The sequence below is a fragment of the Pezoporus flaviventris genome, unplaced genomic scaffold, assembly GCF_033815535.1.
Source record: "Pezoporus flaviventris isolate CSIRO_AGI_PZ_B2104156 unplaced genomic scaffold, CSIRO_AGI_Pfla_v1 ptg000002l, whole genome shotgun sequence".
NCBI classification, from domain to species: domain Eukaryota; kingdom Metazoa; phylum Chordata; class Aves; order Psittaciformes; family Psittacidae; genus Pezoporus; species Pezoporus flaviventris.
This window is the reverse complement of record NW_026892550.1, coordinates 60818642-60836394: the sequence shown is the minus strand read 5'-3', so window position 1 is coordinate 60836394 and position 17753 is coordinate 60818642. Positions and strand designations below refer to the sequence as shown.

At 39.3% G+C, this 17753-nt stretch overlaps 1 protein-coding gene across 4 annotated transcripts in view; it reads right to left on the bottom strand.

Annotated features, from left to right (window-relative positions):
* Positions 1–17753, bottom strand: part of NR3C2 (nuclear receptor subfamily 3 group C member 2) — a 207441-nt gene that overhangs the window by 71937 nt on the left and 117751 nt on the right. The window lies entirely within an intron of this gene.

Sequence of the window (17753 nt, the reverse complement as noted above, 5' to 3'; positions counted from 1 at the left end):
TCTGGCTCTTTCTGTAGGAGCATTACACAGCAGAGCAGGTTGGCATGGCAGTGCTCTCTATGCATTTCTTTTGCAGCCACACCTGGAATATTGTATGCAGTTCAGGCACTTCATTACTGGAAGATATAAACAAACTGGAAGAAGTCCAGAGAACTGGAACGGAAATGATTAGAAGCCAGAGGGAGTGATTTACCAAGAAAATTCAGAGTAGCCCTTTACCTGCCTGTAACTTCTCTGATAATTAGAGACGGGAAATGATAACAGCCTAGTTCAAGTCTCCAGTCACGTGCCTTAAGCCCTTTTGCCCTGGGTACTTAAGCACGTGCCTAGTTTTAAGAATAAAGAGTACACAAATAGTTTGACCTGATGTAGAGAATAAGATTAAGGGAAAAAAAAATTAGGCTACATACCAGCGAAATCCTCCCAGGAATGAATTATGAGTAACTGAGCTCCATAAAAGATGGAGATTGTTTTGCTTGAAATTTCAGGTTATTGCTGCTACTTGAAAGAGTTATTCACATCTAAAGTTTATTTTCCATGAGACAACAGGACTATTAAACATAAAGCATGTTATCCACATACACAGGTCTTTGAAGTCTTTGTCACAAACATACAGAACCACGCTATCCTGCCCAGGTAGAGACCTGACTAAACAAACACTTTTTACCCTGAACTGTGTAAGTCAGGAGGAATGGCTCTGAAAAATGACAAATTCTATCCCAGCAGGAAAGTAACTGGATTCTCCTAGCTCCTCATGCACCGACATTGCTGGGAAGTGATTTTTCAGGAAGGCAGCATTTTATATAACTGTTGAGCTGTCAGCAGGGCTCTACTAAAAGACACGTTAAAAGCTGTGCAGATACTGTCATAATCTGGTCTAGGGAACAGGTGATTACCATGCCAAACAGGTTTGGCATGCAATCTTTAAAGCAACAACTAACAAACAAAAACACCTAAAAAAAAACAAAAAAAACCCAAAAAAACAACCATAAAAACAATAGCAACAAGAAAAACAAAGCCCAGCTGCAGGCAGCCTGCAAACAAGCCTGCTGGAGTGCAGCTTGCTATATAATCACCAAACAACATTCCAGGCCAACCGTCATGTTGGGGCATGTAGGATTCCCCAGCCCCTCACCCAGTAGGTGAGGCCTCCCAGAAATGTTATCTTAAAGGTAATCTTGTGCTCCCACCTACCTCCCCAAACCTCCTCACCCAGCTTGCGCTTAAAAACACTTCTTGATGCTCCAAAAAAGTAAAGTTCATAGTTCCATTATGGAGAAATAACCTGGACAGAGTTTTAGCTCATAAATTGGGGGGGGGGAGGGGGAAAATCAACACAACCCTACACAAGGGGGAGACCTGGAACAAGAGAGAGAATTCTGCAGCATTTACTGGGAAGTCGGCATTTATGACTAAAATTCTGTTGGATATACATATCTGAACAGTATGCTAGCCTAGGCTTTTGTTTATGCAAGTAACGCAAGCTTTATGTCACGATTTCTGCAATATTTTTACACTTCAACGTTTACCTGCAACCTACATTTAGATTTATGAGCCCGAGAGAAGAACTGGCACAAAGTCAACAGGTCTCCACTTCACTGCATCAGTGCCTTTATTCTATATTACGATTTTTTTTATGGACTTTCTGCAGTACAGTTTTAAAGTTTGGCAGAAGGTAAAATGACTGCATGGTTGATCATTGCTTTCATTACTCACAAGGTGGTATCTATAAGTCCGAGAGTCCTTTTTGTCCCTTTTTTCATACAGTATATGTAAAAATGAATCTGCAAATTGGATGAAATCTGTCAAAAAACAGACTATCACCAGTGGATCTTGTAGGACTACATATAGTTAAAGTTGCCTGACACTTCTCATTTTAAGACCTCATTTTCTATTGCTTATAACTTTACCACACATTAGCAGTTAGGGCTGAAATTTTCCATGCTGGATGTCTGCCTCAGGCTGAATTTTATTTTGCAAGTGTAAGAATGTATCAGCTAGAAATACTAAGCTTAGTGCAAAGTAAGTTTTTGAATAAGGGTAGGGAGAAACATGTTGGTTTTCCCCCATGTTACATTTTTCACAGACGTATTTGAGAAGCTCAAGAGCCTTCACACTTTGAGACAGACCCTTTGAAGCATCACTGCTCTGATACCACAGATGTGCCTTTTGCCATCTCATACATTATCACTTAAAATTATAACGGATCACGGTATAAAATACTGAAAAGTTGCAGTTTGTACGTGATATGATTTGCAAAGGTTTTGGTAGAGGTTGGCTGCCAACCTCCAATGTTCCCTTCTGCAAAGAGTGTGGACCAGGGCAAAGGGCTGAACTGAGCTTGTGCTCCAGCCATCTCCTCCATGTGTCAGGAGGTGCTTTGGCACAGTGACTCCATGCAAAAAAAAAAATCCCCAACCCCCTCTCCAGACACAGCAAAAGAAGAGCTTAGAAGTAAGAGGAACAAGGCATAGGTTGTGCGAGCAAAGGGAACCACCAGGAGCTTAATGAAGAGAGAGGACAGGAGTTCTGGAGAGATAGTAGACTTGGAAGGAGAAAAGCACCCCCAAAAAAGCATTGGGGGAAGGAAGGCAGATGTCAGTGACAGGATACTGGAGAAGCTGGGGAAGAAGAGAAATGGTCAGGAGAGTCTGACAGCTCAGAAGCCGATGACTAAAGGAAGAAACAAAAGGTCCAGAGGTGAGTGCTGGCCAGAAGCAGAAGGGGCAGGGGATGCAGATGTGTGGTAACTGGATAAACAGAAACAGATGGGAAGAAAATTACTTGCAGACAGAAAGTCAACAGAATATTTCTCTCTATACTGTTAGGGCTGAATACAGGAAACCTAAGACTCAATTCCCCTAGAAGACGCACAATTCCCCTAGAAGATGGCACAACCATCTCTACAGATTGGAAACTGAAGCTAAAGTAAGACAAAAAACCTTAGAAGTGTACAAATGCATTGAGCCTGACCTGCCACTCCCACAACTCCGTTTTTCAGAGTTTTTAGATTTTTTTGAGAGAAACTGCTTTCCAAGAAGGCTGACTCCCCCCTGGTTGAGGTACTGGTCTCCATGTGAGGCAGAGGCTGCTATATAGCAGTGGGAGCTGGGTGCCAGTGCAACTACAATACGGAAGAGACACGGTTTGCTGAACCATCAGAAAAAGGTTTGGGCTGGGGAGGTCGAGTGCCACATCCATACATTACATGATGGCTGGAACTACACTCCTGAAAGAGACTTTGCTAAATTGAACCATGTTTTCCTGCACATACGATTGCATTGACTTCAATAAGGTAACTGGCTCAGTGGTTTTGTTTTGATTGGGTAAACACATGACATGGATTGATCTATAATTAAGATGAACTTAAGATAAGTGTTCATGTTTAAGTGGTGGAGTGGACACATTTGTTGCTGCCTGAGGATGAAGGAGTAAAAGCACAAGTCAGAAGAGATCCTCTCTTTGCTCAGTCAGTGACTGCTGCCCTCTGTTTTTCATTATTACTAGGAAGTGGTCAGTTAACCCTCATCATTAAGCATGAAAGTGTGACAGAAAGTGCTGATTAATGCGTTGCTCACAAATACAGTCAGGCACGAGGAGGAACTCACAGCGGGCTTCTGGTAGTTTTAAATGGCCATCAGTTATAGTTGTGCAAAATGAAATTAACCAAGCTAATCAAGCACTGAGAAGCCATGGTTCTGCCAAGGGTCAAGAGTTCCCAGGAAACAAAAGGTACACTATGCTTATATACCATGGGGGGGGGGGGGGTGGGGAATGTAAAAGGAAAAAACCCACCCTGACAGGCTGATTAATGAAAATGAGAACATACAATAAATTTTGCCAAATAGTAAGTTAACATAATACATGCACTGCACATACAAACTGAGAAGTCCACATCTTAAAGAAAGAAAGGGAAGCAACAGACTGACTTCAGCTATCACCAAGTTCATGAGCAGTCTACTAAAAACGGCTAGAGAACAGCTATTGCACCGCTGCAGGTGACCCTGTTTGACCCCTGTCCCCAGAATCTTTTTTGACTGCACTTCTCTGTGGACAGGTTCACTATCTTACTCCTTTACAGACTTGGCCACATGGCCCCCTGTGTCCTTTAGCCTGAAGTTTGGCAGTGCCTGGATTATTGCATGTATTCCTCATGTTCTCAAATGGGTTTGCTGTAGCAAACCATTCTCCTATCAGACCTAGGGAGACGAGGAAGCATACAAAGTGCACAGTAAAAGCACAGGAGAAACAGACAGAATCATACAATAGTTAGGGTTGGAAAGGACCTTAAGATCATCTAGTTCCAAACCCCCTGCCATGGGCCTTGAATACTGCCAGGGATGGAGCACTTACCACTTCTTTGGGCAACCTGTTCCAGTATCTCACCACCCTCACGGTAAAGAACTTTTCCTCACAAAACTTAAGCACGTGCCAGCTCATCCTGTGAGAAAGACAGGACAGACCTGACCACCGCCATTTTTTTTTATGAACAAGTATCCTCCTCCCACTTTAATCTTCCTTTATTAGCCTTGGCACTATTAGTCTTGGTAACTTTAAGATGTTACCTCCCTGTCCGGAACAGGAGAAACGTTTTTATCTTGGCCTGCTCTGTGACCCTTCCTGGATGCCATAAGCCCTTCTTCCCTCTCTTTTTAAACCTCTGTTTCAGCTGAGATCTTAGTTTGTCCCACATCTGGACGGAAATAGTTTAATTCTAAGGATTTCACTAAATTCTTCAGTTGACAATCTTCACTTCAAGTGAGACATCTAAGAAATTCACACGCATACTGACTTTTGATTATTGATTCCATGATCCACATAATGTACATGCATACCGGATTCTGGATTACCCCCACCTGCACTATATGGCAATACTTAAGATCTGTCTTTGCCTGCTGAACCTAAGTGGGCACCTTTACTTATAGAAGCACATGTAGCATTTCTCTCTTTTTTTTCTTGGTGACTTATTGTCTTGCATTGTGAGCTTGCTATTGAAGGCTTCAAGGACACAGAGAATGGTGACAGTAACAAGGACTTTCTCCTGCTCTTAGTGGAATTATAACAGAAAATATAGTGTGAGAATGGCAATAGAGGACTGAAATGAAAGTCAAAAAGATGATACTGTCCTTCAGTTCTCTATTTCTGGAACATTTACTAACTCTATGGAAAAAGGGATGCTCAAGCAAGCAAATGTACCCAAATTCCATTCAAGAAACCTCTGCTGTTCAACCCTGCCCTGTCTTAGAACACTTTAAGCATATCTGCTTTTCTTGTGCTTTTATGTCCTTCACTTTTTCATAAGCTTTCCACGAGTGATCTTCTATTATTCAACAGTCAGTAAAAGATCTCATCCTTGTCATATTTCCTTTTCCTTCTTTTAAATGAATAATTAAGATGGAATAACTGTTAGGCATTCCTTCTAAATTTCTTCCATGACAGTGGATTCCTTCACAAAACAGAAATGAAACGAGGGGTGTGACCACTGCATCCAAGTGGTTGCACTGTTTTCCAACACCTTAACTTCATAAAGCTGTATGTAATGCTGTATTAAAACATACACATATCTACTGCACTTGACAGACCGCCTGCTTCCCTGCATTCATCACAGACTTCCTGCATGATGACACTGCAGAAGTATGAGGATATGAAATATCACTTTTAGTTCTCAGGACTCTATAAACCGCTTGAGTATCAGAACTGAGCTGCCTGACTGCATGTATCTTGCATGTGAGGTCATTAACAACCACCCTCCCCCCAAACAAATGTGCAACCTGATAGTTTCCTTTATGAATATGGTTTCATCACTGTAGGAATACTGTCTTCCTGTTATTACTAAAAAGACTGCAAGTAAAAGACAGCATTTTTAACTAGGTTAGTGTTTTTTCATTCCTTTTTTCAATTTTATGAATAGTTTAGTATGCCAGTGCACACAAGCTAAAAAGTACTTATTATTTTTTCCCAATAGTCCATCATTATCATTCTGTTGTATCAGAGAAAATTAGCACCTATCACTTACATAATTTCAAGCAGTATTGTTAAGAGTGGAATTTGCATGCATGATATCGTGTATAGGCTAACACAAGTCCATTTGCTAAGTCCACGTGGTGAAAATGGATGAATAAATAATTGAATGCTTAGCTCCAAATATATAATTATTCTTAAAAAAAATTAGAGCACAAGTCTCTGAAAATACATATAATAATACTCATCTATAGCCAAATACCCTAGACAAAAAATGCCCTTTCAGAAATGGAATAATATAGTTAGATTCCTAAAATGTTTATAGAAAACTTGCATAAATGCCCAGGTTTTGAAAGTACAGGCTATTGCTCTTCTTCCCTATAGGCCTTAGTTTTAAATTAAAAGCGTTTTCCTAGCCTAGTCAAGAAAAGGCTTTGGAGAAACCTTCGACTGCAGCTTAAACTGCTCCTGTTAGAAAGTAGCAGCTCGGTTGTTCTGATCTGTTCCCACACACAGTATCATACAGTCTCTCCCTAAGAAAGTAACATTATCTCTTTAGTATCATCCATCAGCCTGCTCTGTAATAAGCATCTCTGTTCTGATGTTTGCCATACGTCTGCTTCCACTACACCAGTCACATTAGTTACTCGTTACATGCAAAGAAATGAGGGAGGGGGCTTTGCAACAGGAAGTACGAAACATCAAGTCCAGTCCTTTTCTGTAGTAGAGTGAAACATAAACCAATTTCCAGATGAAGTAAAATAAATAGGCAGGTAAAAATGAGAGAACTACGCTCTAGTTCTTATGCCTGGTAGTAGCCCAAATGAATGCAAATATGCCATGAACAGGAAATGAGTGGAAAAAAATCCACTACTTTGTATACAATTTTCAGCAAGAATCAAAAAGAACTAAAGGCAAGTGAGGCAAGATGTACAAATCTGATACAACTCCATGAACACTGATAGTAATGACACCTTTTCTGGAAAAGGTGTGAAACACTAGATTACACAGTATTCAAAATACTCTGTTTAGCAGAATAGCCAGTAGCACACAACTGGCAAAACTTTTTCTTGGCATCTTGCAAGAATGGTACCAAAAAACTTCAAAAAAACCCAATTTTCATCTAAACCAATGTAATACTGGTTTTCTGTTTCAGGGACATCACATTGTGTTTTAAAATAATGCATCTGTGTTTCCATTGCAGAGGGTATTTCCATTTTGGTATTTTTCTCACCCTGTGACTTGAAAGTCAGCCTACGTTCTAAATCTCTAGAATAAATTCCTAAAATATAACCTTTCACATTTATTTTCTGAGGCATTTATTTAGTCCTTTTGAATTTCTTCAGATATTCTTTTTCAGGTAAGAGGCATGGAGTAGTTTAAAGAAACATAAAAACCTACTGCCTTAACCAGTAATTCCATTACAGATTTTTGCTGTTATTACTAGTCATAGTACTGGTGTACCACTGAAGAAAATATGCAGATGGACCCACCTGGATACAAAGCTGAGCAAGCTGCTCTGAGCAGGAGAGCTGGACTAGATAATCTCCAGAGGTCTTTCCCAACCTTACCAATTCTGTGACTACCCTCTCACTTGGACAAAGTTAATCCACACAAAATGGTGTGCTTTTCATAAACTTATGCACATTAGCACAGGCTTTGATAGATGTAAAGTCACAAAGTGATTAAGGCATACCTTTCATACCAAAGAAATGCTATAACCAGTATCAGATGAAGTTTTACACGAGGAAACTTGAAACAAAACAACAGAAAGAAAAGTGTAGCTTCTAAAAATGAAAAAAAAAAAAAAACAAACAACTGCAAAATATCTGCAGCATATTCAGAAAAGATGGCAAATTAACCACATCATAATGATGCACTTCAATAACCTGTGCAGAAGAATTATACAGTGTAAAGGTTGACTGAGATATTAAACATGTTGGGATATACTGTGTTAACAAAGGTAAGAAAGGATGGATTTGAGGATCCATAACATAAACTTCCTATAACACAAGTAATCAGTTTGTACTAGAGAAGCTAGATTACTGCCTTCCTAAATATACTTCAGTCAAAAGATTTAGGCACAGCTTCTATGACCTTGAGGCGCCTTGTTGGTATTTAGGAAGTGCCACCATCATCAGTGTTTCCTGTGCATGACCACCACCTAAGAATCTTGCTCTTGTTACTGTCCCTAAACAGGTTATCAAGTCTCAGACTTCCCAGCATCTCAAACCCTGAATTCTAGTCTTTACAACAGGTTAACCGAAGTCTCTAACTAGACTGTCTTACTTCTACACCCTCAGTCCCACCTTGCCAGACCTCTGGCTTATCCTGGGGACAGTGTGGATTGCAATATAGGATGAATACGGACTCTTATCCTTGAAGTCCACATTCACGAGCTACTGAAAAAGAAGAAAAAAAGAAGGAGTACATAAAGGATTACAGAGATTTAAAGAAGAAAGAGAGGGAGAGAAAGCCAGTGCCTGAAGCAGCTGAACTGCATCCTGGAGAACAGGACTGCACCTCCTTTTCCATGGACTTACTTTATAATAATAAGCAAGAAAAATCACTAATTATCCTTTTTTCGTGAATATTCAACTTGAGATCAAGAGTCTGATTTGCAATGATTTAAGCGATAATAGCTGCAAGTAAAATCAATGGGAATTGCACTTTGGACATACTAAGCATCAGAAAAGGCCAAGTATTTTTGCCCCCTGAGGTCCTAAATATCATAAATCATAAGCACTAAATCAGTGGGTATGTCTGAGACTCATCTGTGTCTTAGCTCCTCGACTGTAAAACAAGGGTAATAACCACTCATCTTATCTTGTATTTCAAGGGTAAATTAAACAATGTTTGTGAAGCACTTAGATATTATAGTGATGAGCACCACAGAAAAGCTCTGTCAGAAATGAGTAATTATGTATTCTGAGCAAGCGATGAATAGCAATCAGCAGTTGAAGGCACAGGACCATACACTGAGCAATGAGAAGAATACAAGATATTGAATAGCTGTTCATTAATTGAACGTTATCCAATCTGTTCAATGAACAAGGCAGAGGTCTAATGGAAGAAGTTGTATGTGATTGTGTAATTAAGGCTCAATTAGAAATCATTACATGTGGTGCAGAGGAACAAAGACCACGCAGGACACTGGTATTCATTATTTTCATATTTAGTTGTGATTTTGCACACTTGATTTTTTTTACCCTCCCCAACAAATTTTTAAAATAGCAAGCTAAAAATATTCCAAGAAGCTCAACTCCCTTGGAGCCCATCACTACACCTAATAAAAGAACCCATACAGAGGAGCAGAAATGGGTGGGAAAGGACACAGTAGCCTCAGGTGGCCCTGCCACTCTGAACTCTGAAACGGGAGAAGAAAGGGTCTCGCACGCTGCCCGTGAACAGGACGCCAGTAAACCTTGCTGCACATGCACACGTGAATCCCAAAAACACGCTCTCATCTGCTGTGCGCAGAGTCTTAACACCGACTTTAGGCTTCAGCTATGCCTACATCACACAACTGCAGGTGACATACACCCTACTGAGAAAGCTCATGTACTGGCCACTCCACTCCGCAGTTACTGCATCAGTTCTGAAGTAGATATAAAGCTCCCTAATATGGTGTCAGCAGTTCCCCGGCAGCCTTTCACCTGACCCCTACTTGTTTCTGCTTGCTCTTAGTGTGGACAAGGTGCATACAAAAGCCCCACATAACCATCTCTTGAAAGAGCTGGGAATGGACTTACCCAAATTCCCTATTTAGGGATCTGGATTTGGCAACTCAACCATTAGAGATGGCACCAACAATTCTATAGGTTGAAAACAGGTAATAATTCTGCCTTATAGGATTTCCTCTTCTTAAACAATAGAGCTGTGGGCTTCAAAGCTGACCACAGGTCATTACTGTTTCTATAAAACCTAATGAAACTGCCTCAGTCTAAGCCTAGACGAAACTTAACAAAGGCTCTCCCAACCAACCTTCAACAACCTAAAACTGTGCTGCAAAAAAAGGCTGAATCCTGGCTTCTTTTAAGGCAATGGGAGATCTGCCATTACCTTTTCCCACTCTATTTATATCCAAGATGCTAGCAGATGCCTTGTTCCCTCTGTCTGTAACAGACAGATCTGTATGTACATTTTATCTAATTTTTTCTTTTTTTTTTTTTTGTCTGGGGACTGTTTTCCCACTCTCTTATTTGAAATGGGATTAGGAGGTACAAAAAGATGTTTCATTTCCGTATTTATGTATTTATTTTGAGGTTTCATCTATTTAGAATTTCTTTCAGCCACAACACTGCAAAGTTCCTTATCTCTAACATTGTTTCATTGAAGGCACCTTGCAGGATTATCCCCTTTCAGCTCTTAACTACTTAATCTGAGACTAGAAGAGCCTTTTCAGGCTCTAAAGTTTTCTGAACCTTGAGGGTTGTAGAAGGGAAGTGCCATTTGCTACTAGAAGTGAAAATTAGAACATTGCTCCGATATGCTGCCAAAGCAGATAGGTAACAGCATTTTATGAAGTGGAATCTCTTAAGAAGCAGTACCATAGCTGTAAGGATCTAAAGCATCTCACAAAGGATGCTTTATGGTGTTTGATTTAGAAGATCTTGTACACGTATTTATGTCCAATTGCAAACTCCCATCTGAATGTTCGTTCATGCTTTAGTTATCCATTTACAGTCGTATTATACTAAGCATGACAAAAAAAAACCCAGCAGCACAGCATCCAAGAAGACAAACCAATTATACTTCAATGACCAGGGATTTCTCAGTAACCAGGCTCTCACTTAAGGGGATTACCAGCAAATGTGACCAAGCATGAAGTCACCTGATGGGGTCTGGGGGAACCTGCTGAGGGTTACCTGGATGGGATGGAGTTATTTCAAAAGGACGCCACTCTCCTGAGCTTTTTTCTGAACTCAAAATGAGAAAAGTCATTGCAGGAGACAGACATTCACCTGCCAGTATGAATACAAACCAACTGTGCCTTATGCATGATCTGAGCACTTCACATCAATTTTTAAAAATTGGAGTCCTGTATCCCTGGGAAGATCTGGCTATCCACCGTCATTAGAACTGGAATACCCTAAAAATATACTAGTTAGCTCAACCTCTCTTTTACTGCTCCTGCTTCCTTCATTTTTGCAGGCAGATGCACTCTCCAGCTTTACCAGAACACAGTATTAACCAAAAGAGACCTCTCTGGCTTCCCTTTTACTTATCACAGATAACCAAATCGTATTATACATCAGTTAGTTCTCTTACACTCTGTTTCAAAGCAGGTACTGGAATCCTCCTGACTCTTTTCAATAAAGTGCCCCTGTAAGTCCCTCATTTTGGCGGTTTACAGTCTTCTCAATATATCAAACTAACTAATGTGATTTTTACCCATTTGCTCTTATTTCAGTACAGTTCTTAGTTCAAAATAAATTCTCCTCCCTCTCAGTTGTCTATTCCTCAACTGTGAAATATTTATAGACAGCAATCATGTCCCAACTCAGACTCATTTTGGGTAAGCTAAAAAAAGCTAAAAGCATTTAGTCACCTGACATAAGATACATTTTTTATTCCCCAGATCATTTCAGAAGTCCTCCTAATGTGTTTACTCGACTCCAAATCAAAATGTCTTTAACATGCTGGTAACCAGAAGTATATAATATTCCACATAAGCATTTTCAGCATAATTTCTACCGTGATGGTGTGAACACTTTCCTCTTTGCTTGAAATACTTGGTGCACCTGAAAAGAGGGATTTCATATAACTACTTTACACAAGTGGCTCAGCCACTTTGTAACTATTACCTAAAAGATGAATTTCTGACCTTCCCCTGTGCAGCATACAGAAAAAATCTACTCCTTTTTAAAGAAAACTCAGTTGAAGTATATAAGAAAACACTAAACTAATGACTGTGGCATTAGAACTTTTGTTAGCCAAAATACTTGTGGCTACCTTACATCAGCATGCATTCACAGGGCTATCCCACCTCTAGGAAGACTGATCTATCACAATGTTATCCCCGTGATGTGTTAAGACACACCTAACTGCAAGTAAAATACAGTTACTGCAACTGAGTGCCTACCACATCATAAGAATGCCAAAATTTCCCCTCTAAGGATGTAGAAAAGCATGTGAAAGCCTGTGTGATGCTTAAATTTGTGGCGATGGAAGGCTGTTACCTAAGATAAACCAATCTTACCACTGCATATGCGCTCTGTTTAATGCATATTGTGCTTGTGCAGGCTGGCTGTCACCTACTGAATGTATCATTTTATAGATGAAGCAGTCTAGAAATTAGTACTCGTAAAACAAAGAACAAGACACAGACAAAAGAGAACACGAAAAGAACAGTTGCACTCAGACCTCCTAGCACCATGAAAGTGTTTTTCAAGGCTAGACAGCAGCCTGTGTTTAAATCCTCATCCTTGTACTCCTCTCTCCCACTCTACAGCAACACAGGCTTACACAGTAAATAACAGTTTCAATCAAAAGATTGCAAATGTTGGAAAGTCTTGGGGAAGGGAAGAAATTATTAATGTTTTTGGAAAAGAATGAATGCAGATTTTTAGCATTCTTCACATAAAATATTTTTTCAAACCATATTCCCAGCCATTTACCAACATACAGTTCTATGTAGCACTGCAGCTGCTGAACTCACCCATTCTTTACTTGTTTTAAAACCAGGATACTATATCACGTAGATGGTTCCCGAACCTACCCCTTTCTTTCTGAAACTCTACCATGATATACTTGCTCTATTAGCATTGCAATCCACATTTAACAGGCATCAAACATTTATTCTTGTCAGATTTTTTCATGCACACCACATATTTCAAGAGCCACAAGAAAAGCTTCTCCTCCCATTCTATCTCTCTCCAGCTTTAAAACATTCAGTTGTAATATATGCTCCACCCTTTATTGATCTTTTCTTTTGTGTCATTTGTTGCTGCTTGGCTTTTTTCCCCCTTTTTGGGGTGCAAAATTTTCTGGTTCCTTTCTCCTATCAGCTTCCTGAACTTCAAGTTCCTAGTAACTAAAGCCAACTAGGAGCAGGAATAAAGACTTCATTTCCCTGAGCAATACTGCCTGCCAGAGCAAAAACCAGGAAAAGTCTTTTCTGTATCTCTGAAGGCAAGGAAGGCTGGTGGCAGCTACAAACCTACAATGACTTAATTATTTAAATTTTATTTTACACCTATTAACCATAGCATATCAAGTAAGAGTAGCAGCTGCTACATGAATTTGACCAGCTCACTTGCCCTCAGCAGATCACCCATCTGCTTGCTCTTCACCTAATATTTCTGTTTGATAGGTTGTAAAACAGATTCTTGCAACAGGTCAGGAAAAGAGTCAACTTCAAATCCTACATAGAAATTTCTATGAAAACATATGGACATCTATACTGAGTGATGTCGAATTTAGAGAGGCCGCTGACCTTATGAAAGTGGGTAACAGGAAAATTGCAGCCTGTGGTGGAAAAACACTGATTCCATTACAGTGAATGAACAGAAGAATGGAGAGTGAAGAACTGTATGTATAATTAATTCTAGTAATACAGACCTACAAAATTCAAGGGTGCACACACTACAAAATGGTGTGGAAAATGCCTTTCTATAATGTATCAAATTCAGCTTCTAAAGCACAAAAAACCAAAACAGCTCCTTCTTTAAGTGATCAACAAGGTAAACTTTCCTGTTCACCGGTAGTATTTCATAAAAATTTAAGGTATGCCGATTAAGCTAATTATGCTAAAGCTATGTACATCAGCATTTATATTCTCATACCTTGATTATTTCTCCTCCCTAATTCAAATGAAAATATTTACAAGGCATACACAGAGGCTTTAGTTTCTCCATTTTGTACTGGGGGGTGCAGAGCCTCGGGAAGCTCTTTCACTTACAGGGCACAGGAAAAACAAAGACAGACTACCTGCTTCTGAAACAACATGTTATGAATAGCATTATTACTTCTCCCTTGGAATATTACATATCTGGCCCATTACTGAAGAGTTGCACGGTGCCTCTGCTTGCCAAAGAACTGAATTTATCTACCACAGAATTTTCAGGCTGCCAATAGCTTGCAATCCTTCATGTAGTGATCAGTCTCTGGAAGGCTGTTGCATCCCTTTTGTTACAGCAAAACCATCATCCTCAGTGTCTGGCAAGGCAGAATGGGAGTCACTCCAGGTGACTGGTGGATTGGACCCTTGATCTTGCAGCCTGGGTTGGTTTGTTTCTGTGTTTTCAGAGCAGCCTGGCACAAAGGGAGATGAAGAACAGCACTTCCCTTCCACGACCTTATCTTTGAGGTAAGCTCAGTTCCCACAGCTGTGCTGAGTCCCTACAGATTGCTACACAAGATATTTCATCCCTTCCACTACTGAAGCAAAACCTTGGATGACCTGCTGTTAAAACACATAGCAGAGGTAGGATTTCTTTGTTCCTAGGCTGCTTGTTGAGGTGCACAGCACATTTGCAATATCCAGAAAGCCGCTTAAGTAAGACAGCCATCAGCTCAGGCTTTGAAAGATTTCCTTCAGCCAAAATTACCCTGACTTTAAATAGGCAAATAACAAGTTCAGGTGAAAAAGGAATGCAACCTTAGGAACTTCTGTTGCTGTGACTGTGCTTCTACTTCAGAGGTGATGAGACATCTATGTTTCTGATATAAACTAGTAGAACTCAATTCCAGGTAAACCTGGAACAGATATCAACAGCAAAATCTGAAATTTACTGACCATCACATATTTGTATTTAAGAAAAAGACAAGCTTCCCTATGACTATATAACTATATAACAATATAATTTGTTAATTCTTCCATTTTAAGTAGCCAAAAATCTCCCAGCAAATATGCAAAGTAACTAGAAGATGGTGATTTTTGTTGTCGTCTTTAGCACTATATGGAGATGATAAAATGCCTTTTTTCTTTACCTTCAAGCCAAAGGAAGAATGAAAGATTAGCAACTTAAGAAGCGATATAAATTTTGATTTAGGACCTATTACCTCATACTTGCCTGGAACTTGAACAAAGGAAGACTAAAAATGCAAAGCATACACAGGAGCCGCTGTGATTTCTGACTTTAAGCATGTTACTCTACTTAAAGAAAACGGGTTCAGTGGAAAAAGAGAAGACAAGACTGGCCAGGTGCTTTAGGTTCCCTCACAGTACAGTGTATTTTCTGACTCTGTATGACTCTACTAATGATCACAGACTAAACAACTTCATAATTGGCCATATCCATATTTTAAAATTCATACAATATAGTTATCCTAGGTAAAAAAAAAAGTAGCATAAATACATATGTCTTTAACCTTTGCAGTAACACCATTTATCAACACTTTCATGGTTATTGGATTATGGTGTTCGCAAGGCAGATCAAATTTATATTAATGACACAACCACATTTCTTCATATCAGACTCCTGTTTATCAAGTCAGTCAGCAAAATATTCATGCTTACTCGACACCAAAATTTTTCACTTCGGTAATTTACATCCCTGTAATGAATTCCAGCTGAAATTACCTTTGAAATTTCACCAATAAACCCATTTTAATATTTTTATGGTCTACAGCTCTCCTTCTCATAAATTCATTAGACATTTTCTGCAAGTCTCCAAAATAAGATTCACTGGGAATATAATTACCAGATTTATAATTGGAAATGCAAGCTTTAGTCTCTTTGTTGTTGTGTAGTTTCTCGTTTTTAAATTTCAACACAGTTGTTCTTTGCTGTTATAATCTCTCTGTTTTATAGTATTCACAGAAGCGCAAAGGAATTGGAACTCTAAAGCTGTTCAAGGCAGGCTGACAACATCAGCAATTCTAGCAGAGAACCAAAAAGCTGGGTGGTGTGCAGTGGTCCCTTGCTCCAAATTCCCTTTCTCTATGTTCCAATACTTTTTGACACAATTTGTCTCCCCGCTTCATAGAATCACAGAATAATTTGGGTTGGAAAGCATCTTAAAGGTCAAGTCCAATCACCCTGAAATAAGCAGGGACATGCTCAACTGGAGCACCTGTTGTTGGCCTTCGACCTTAACACCAGTTGCTCTTGCCCATGATTTCCAACCCACCATATCTTCTGACAGACTATCAGTATGGAACTTTTAAAATTAAACTGATCAAATCTTTCATTTAATAGGTAGAAATTCATGACCAAAAGCCTCTTCCCCTCCAAGGAAGAGCTACTCTGTGCAAAGGGGGCACAAACTGAAACACAGGGGTGTCTGTCTGAACACCAGGAAGCACTTTTTTTACTGTGAGGATGACCAATAACTGCCAGAGGTTGCCCAGAGAAGTTGTGGAGTCTCCATCCTTTGAGATACTCAAAAGCCATCTGGACACGGTCCTGGGCAACCAGTTCTAAGTGGCCCTGCTTGAGTAGTTGGGTTGGAACAGGTTATCCTCCAGAAGTTCCTCCCAAACTCAGCCATTCTGTGGTTCTGTGCAAATGGCACCAGCAGTACCTACCGTATTTTAGAATATATATTTTACAATTGGAACATGAGGCCATTTCTGAAAGAACGTAATTTCTCCTGACACTTTTGCATTGAACACTGTTTAGTGGAACTAGTAAGAAATGTGTGTGCGTGTGCACATGCACACACATCTAAAGGGCGTAAAATGTTACTGGAAAAACATAATTAAACCCTTTAAAAGTCTATACACATGATTTCAGGGAAACTGTGAATGAAACTTGAGTATTACCTTTTATTCTTTTACTACAATCTCTTAAAGAGGAAACAATTCATTTTTACTCAAATTAGCTACTGTATTTATAAATTCTCCGGAAAGTTGTTTCTGTGTTCACAGAGGGAGTTTTACTATTTTCTTTGCAACAAAGACAAGAATGCAAGCACTTCAGTAAGGAAGACAGCTTTAGCTTAGAGCAGAGACAGGTATGCCTAGGATCTACATTAAAAGTAGTTCTTCAACTTTTGTAGAAAGTTCTTTCACTTTGATTTATTTTTTACTTATACCATGCACTGAACTACCAATAGTTTTCAAGACAAAATCCTCATGAACATATGATACAGAGTACATTACGACAAATATTTTATTTGAACTAGGGAACCTCAGGATGGGCTGTTTTATTGGTCATGTACCTGGCTAAAAAAAATTACGACAGCTGTATGTAAGATTTTTGTTACAAAACTACCTACGCAAGTTTTCAGTCACACGGACAGTTTCAGGCTGTTTGGAACCAAAATGTGTATTATGGTTTTGTTATTTCCTTTGTGGCTAATACTCCAATTTACTGTTACGCATATATACGTATACACACACACAAATGTGTGTGTGTGTATAAATATGTATGCGTGTATATATAAAAACAGGAAAGTACAAGCCAAATTTTCGGTGTTTGCATAACAACAATGCTACTGGGAGCATCAAGAGTTCACAGCCATGTGCATACCAAGCAAAAGTCTAGACAGTGCTCACATCCAACTGGTAGGAACATACATGTTAATACAGTAATTCTAAAAAAAAAAGCAAAGAAAGTATTTTAAGTTCATTTAGAATTTCTATCTTCAATTTTTAGGGGTGACAGGGTTGCTCCATCTTTTTTTTTTTTTTAATTACCTTGTAATCTTTCAGTAATTACTGATAATTTTTAATAACAACATTTCTATGCCTGATTAGAGAGTAATACTTTCCTAATAATTTTGGTTTGTGAGGCTTAGAAACATAGTCTTGCTACTTTGTCAACTCCTAAAGGGTATCCTTGGCAATTTTTCATCAACTCCTATAAAGCTGGATATCCACCATGTTATGTCAAAAAGGACATC